Source organism: Dipodomys spectabilis, unplaced genomic scaffold (genome assembly GCF_019054845.1).
Source record: "Dipodomys spectabilis isolate Male_0828 unplaced genomic scaffold, ASM1905484v1 ptg000002l, whole genome shotgun sequence".
Lineage (NCBI taxonomy): Eukaryota > Metazoa > Chordata > Mammalia > Rodentia > Heteromyidae > Dipodomys > Dipodomys spectabilis.
The window spans coordinates 15109962-15115843 of NW_024870679.1; the positions used below are offsets into that span (position 1 = coordinate 15109962).

The window sequence follows — 5882 nt, forward strand, 5'->3', positions numbered from 1 at the left end:
TCCTTTGACTCTCCTGACTAACCATTTCAAAGATGCTAAAGACAGGGCCCACAACTTAAGTCTTGAAATTAAAAAAGGCAAGCTAATCACTCTTTGTTGTTCAGAGTGGCCGGCCTTCGAGGTGGGATGGCCTCCAGAGGGCACTTTTAACCTGTCAATTATTCAGGAGGTAAAGTACAAAATATTCCTGCCCGGAAAGTGGGGACACACAGATCAGATTCCTTATATCCTGGTATGGGAAGATCTAGTAGAAGACCCCCCAAGGTGAGTACCCCCTTCCTGTTCCCCACTCCTGGTGCATCTGCCATATTAGCCCTGAAAGGCCCACAGGCGCCTAGTCCATCAGCACCCCTTCCTGTTCTAGCAGATGATGATCCAAATCTCCTCCATACTCTGCCCCCACCTTACCCTGTCCCATGACCCCCTGAAGTGCCGTTGGCTCCCAGGGAGACGGAAGCAGTAGTGCTGGGGGGAGGGGGGGCAGAGGGGAAGAAGTCAGAGGAGAAGATTTGGAGGGCCCTGCAGGGAGGATGTGGAGCTGCACCCTTCGGGCCACCAGTCCTTATCCTCTTGATTCGACTGTGGCCTTGCCGCTTTGGGAGATCAGGCCACCGGATGACACGGGAAACCCAGGACTCCAATATTGGCCCTTCTTAACCAGTGATTTATACAATTGGAAGTCCCAAAATGTGAAGTATTCAGATAACCCTAAAGATTTGATTACTCTTTTAGACAGTGTAATGTTTACTCATCAGCCCACCTGGGATGACTGCCAGCAACTGCTTCAGATCCTGTTCACCACTGTAGAAAGAGAAAGGATACAGGCAGAGGTCCGGGAAACTAGTCTGGGGAGATGACGGGCAGCCCGCCATTAATCCGGATCTAATTAATGTCTCCTTTTCCTTGACCAGGCCCCTTTCTAACGATTGGGATTACAATAAGGCTGCAGGCAGGGAGAGGCTACGGGTCTACCGCCAGACTCTAATGGCGGGTCTCTGGGCGGCTGCTCGCAAGCCCATTAATTTGTCCAAAGTATATTCAATAATGCAGGAAAGGAATGAGTCCCCCTCTAGTTTCTAGAAAGATTGATGGAAGCCTTTAGGCAGTACACCCCTATGGATCCAGGTGCCCCCGAAAATCAAGCTACAGTAGTTATGTCCTTTGTTAACCAGGCAGCCCCAGATATTAAAAGAAAATTACAGAAGCTTGAGGACTTGGAGGGCAAAAATATTCAGGACTTAGTGAGAATAGCCCAAAAAGTACACAATAATAGTGACGCTCCAGAAGAAAAGCAAGTACAAGCTACCAGGGAGATGACTAGGATGTTAGTGGCGGCAGTTGAAAAAGGGTCAGGGGAACAAAGGGGGAAAAGAATGTATGGGGTGGGAGTGAAAAGACCCCAGAGACAGCCGGGTGGCCGGGACCGGGGGCTAAGGCCAGACCAGTGCACCTTTTGCGGTGAGACAGAACATTGGGCTAAGGAAGTCCCAAAAGGGAAGAACAGAGATCTAGATGATGCCCCCCCAGAGACCAATGTTAATGGCTACTCCTCCAAAGGACCACTAGGGGCCATGGGGTTTGGATCCCTTCTCCGAACCCAAGGTAACTCTTAAGGTGGAGGGGACCCTGGTAGACTTTCTAGTTGACACAGGGGCTCAACATTTGTCCTTGATTGAGCCTAATGGAAAAGATTCCAACAATGCTGCGTGGGCACAAGGAGTCACTGGAGTAAAGAAATACCCGTGGACCACTAAGAGAACTGTTGACCTTGGGACTAGGAGAGTGACCCATTCATTTTTAGTCATCCCCGATAGCCCTACCCACTTCTGGGTCGAGATTTGTTGACTAAGATAGAGGCACAAATCTGACGGCCCTCAGGTAATGGACTCACGAGGTCAGCCATTTCCTATGCTGACATTGGCATTAGAGGATGAATACCACCTTCACCTACAACCGCAACCTCCAGACACAGACATCAATTACTGGCTGAGCAGGTACCCTGGGGCTTGGTCCAAAACTGGAGGGATGGGCCTGGCAAAACACCGACCAGCCCTCTTTATTGAGTTAAAACCAGGGGCTGATCCGGTCAGGGTCTGTCAATACCTCATGTCCAAGGAAGCCCAAATGGGAATAACACCCCACATTCGGAGGCTATTAGAGCAGGGGGTGCTACGCCCCTGCCGGTCTACCTGGAACACCCCACTGTTACTGGTCCAGAAGCCCAACTCCAATGAGTACCGGCCAGTACAAGACTTGAAGGAAGTAAATAAGAGGGTCATGGACATTCACCCTACGGTACTTAACCCCAATACTCTCTTGAGTGCCCTCTCGCCATACAGGACCTGGTACACTGTCTTGGATCTCAAGGACACATTCTTCAGCCTGCCCTTGGCGCCCAGGAGTCAAAATCTCTTCGCATTTGAATGGACTGATGCTGAAAAAGGCATTAATGGCCAGCTGACTTGGTCCCAGCTTCCCCAAGGTTTCAAAAACTCACCAACCCTGTTCGATGAGGCTTTACATGAAGACTTGGGTGAGTTTCGGGAAAGCCACCCTGGCTTGACTTTACTACAATATGTGGATGATTTGTTAATAGCTGCAGAGACTTGGGAAGAGTGCACTCAGGGAACGGAGGACTTACTCCAGACTTTGGATAACCTGGGGTACCGGGCATTTGCAAAGAAAGCCCAAATTTGTAGACCAGAAGTGACATACCTGGGGTACCTTCTAAAAGAGGGGCAGCGTTGGCTGACTGAGGCAAGAAAAGAGACCGTCCTTAAAATACCACGACCCAAACCCCTGTATGAGCTGACCACAGAAAAACAAACTTTTCAATGGACAGAAAAGGCAGAGCAGGCATTTCAAAGACTAAAAGTGGCCCTGCTGTCTGCACCGGCCCTGGGGTTGCCAGATGTCTCTAAGCCTTTCTACCTCTAAGTGGGCGAACATAAGGAGGTAGCAAAAGGGGTCCTGACACAGCAGCTGGGACCCTGGAAGCCACCAGTTGTGGCTGGATGGCCCCCATGTCTGAGGATAATAGCGGCCACCGCGTTCATGGTCAAAGACGTGACAAACTGACCATGGGGCAGGAGTTGCACGTGGCCGGCCCTCAAGCCATAGAGAGTGTGCTGAAACAACCTCCCGACCGTTGACTCAGCAATGCTCGCCTGACTCATTACCAGGGACTCTTACTCAACCCCCTTAGAATCACCTTTCAGGCACTGACAGCACTCAACCCTGCAACACTATTGCCAGCCCAGACCTGGAGGCTCCCTTCCATGACTGCACACAGATCTTTGCACAAGTTCATGGGACCAGAGAAGATCTCAGTGACCAGTCACTGCCGAACACAGATGTCACCTGGTTCACTGATGGGAGCAGTTTCATCCGAGATGGCAAGAGGTATGCGGGTGCCGCGGTAGTCTCAGAGACCAAGGTGATCTGGGCTGAGCCCCTCCCCTCAGGGACTTCAGTTCAAAAGGCAGAACTCATAGCCCTCACTCAAGCTCTGACTTTGGGAAAAGACAAACGACTGACAGTCTATACCGCCAGCTGATATGCCTTTGCCACAGCCCATGTACATGGGGCCATTTATAAAGAGAGAGGACTATTAACAGCAGAGGGAAAAACCATAAAAAATAAGGAAGAGATTCTTGCTCTCCTAGCGGCGCTGTGGCCAAGAGACTGGCCATTGTCCACTGTCCTGGACATCAAAAGGCAAGAGACAGCGTATCCAGGGGCAACAACTACGTGGACAAAACAGCTCAGGAGGTGGCCTTTCAGGCGGTGCACGAATTGGCCCTTAACCTCCCAGATCCAGGGCCCCAAGAATTGCCCGCGGTACCCCAGTACACAGAAGAGGATTTAAGCAGGATAGAGGGATTGCGCCCATGGGCACAGTGCATACAGGGATGGTGGCGAGACTATCAGGGAAAGATCATAGTTCCGGAGAAACTAGGCCACCAGATTTTACAAAAAAATGCATCGAGCCACCCACCTGGGAGAAAGGAGAATGCAAGACCTGCTAAGTCATGCGCAGCTTAAAATCAAGGGTGCCACTTCCAAAATTCAGCGGATTGTAGCAGCTTGCAAGACATGCCAGCTCACTAATCAGGGACACGGCACGGTGGGCTCAGGTACTAGAGAAAGGGGGGACAGGCCAGGAATGTACTGGGAGATAGATTTTACTGAAGCAAAACCAGGGAAGTATGGGTGCAAATACCTATTAATGTTTGTAGATACCTTCTCAGGATGGGTAGAAGCTTTCCCCACAAAAAAGGAAACGGCTCAGGCAGTAACCAAGAAGTTGTTGGAGGATATTCTGCCCAGGTATGGTTTCCCCATGATGATAGAATCAGACAATGGACCTGCCTTCATGTCCAAGGTAAGTCAGGATTGGCTTCCATCCTCGGTGTGGATTGGAAATTACATTGTGCTTATTGCCTCCAAAGTTCAGGACAGGTTGAGAGGATGAATCGAACCTTAAAGGAGACCTTAACCAGATCTACCATGGAGACTGTCGGAGACTGGGTGGCCCTCCTTCCTTATGCCTTATATAGGGTCCGCAACTCTCCCTATAAATTAGGAGCTACCCCTTTTGAAATTATGTTTGGCTTGCCCACACCTGTTATTCCCAGCCTATCAAGTCATCTAATTGTGGAATTTGATGATTCAGAACTGTTGCGCTCTTTACGGGCACTACAACAGGTTCACCAGGATGTGTGGCCACGACTCAGAGCACTCTACCAGACAGGACCTCCTCCCCAGACACACAAGTTCCAACCCAGAGATTGGGTCTATGTCAAGAGACACCAACAAGAGACCCTAAACCCTTGCTGGAAGGGACCCTACATAGTGCTTCTCACCATTCCCACCACTCTCAAAATCGACGGACGGTGTAGCCACCTGGATTCATCATTCTCACGTCAAATCAGCAGAGTCGGCCCACATGAGAGACTATTTTGTAAAGGGACAGGAGCCCAAGTGGGAACTGATTCCAAGCCATAATTCTAACCCCCTAAAGTTAAAATTGTGCTGTAAAGATGTGGCAGGGCCTAATGAGTTTAATTGGAGTTTTTGCCGTCCCTTGGGTTTTGGCCACCCCCTACCCATCTAAAGAATATATATGGGAATGCCGAAAAACTGATTCAGGGGAGGTAATGCACAAAACCCAAGCCTTAAGTCATAACACCATCCAATTTAATACAACCACCTGTGCCTTGGTCCCCTGTTATTCTTATAGCCCCTTTTACATGTGCCCTAGTACGATTTCTTCTTGCAATCAACCCAGGCATTACTATTGTGCCCACTGGGGCTGTGAAACTATAGCGTCTGACTGGGGGGGGTCGACAATGATCCAGACATTACAGTGCAAAGATTGCCCCAACAGGATGACGGACTGCCTTACCACTATTGGAGGAGGAAAGAAATCTGTTGGTACTTGGGGTGGTACAAGGACAGGGACGCCTCCCTGTCAGCATATGACTAGTGACATCTTCAGGGGCAGCTATTTTAAAGATAAGGGTCATAAACCCTGTACCCACATTTTTATTAAAATCAAGAAAACCTTAGACCCAAAGTGGGCCTATGGAAAGATTTGGGGCCTAAGATATTATGAACAGGGGACCAACCGAGGGGTGGGATCACTATACAGAGGCTGGAAGTACAGACTCTGCCCCAGCCCATTGGCCCCAACCCTGTACTAAACCCTGATCCCCGGCCCACTCAAGCCAGAAACCCAGCAATAGCATCCCCCTCTACTCATACATCCTTCCTTATTAGTCCCCCGCAAAAAAATGAAAATATTACACAGGATACAAAAGACCTCATAGACCATTTCTTTCCCTTAATTAATGCCACTTTTGGCCTGCTAAACAAATCTA

General features: G+C 49.6%; 1 pseudogene; it reads left to right on the top strand.

Annotated features, from left to right (window-relative positions):
* Positions 1-530: 530 nt before the first annotated feature.
* On the top strand, positions 531-4474 carry LOC122111167 (annotated as a pseudogene).
* The last annotated feature ends 1408 nt before the right edge of the window (positions 4475-5882 follow it).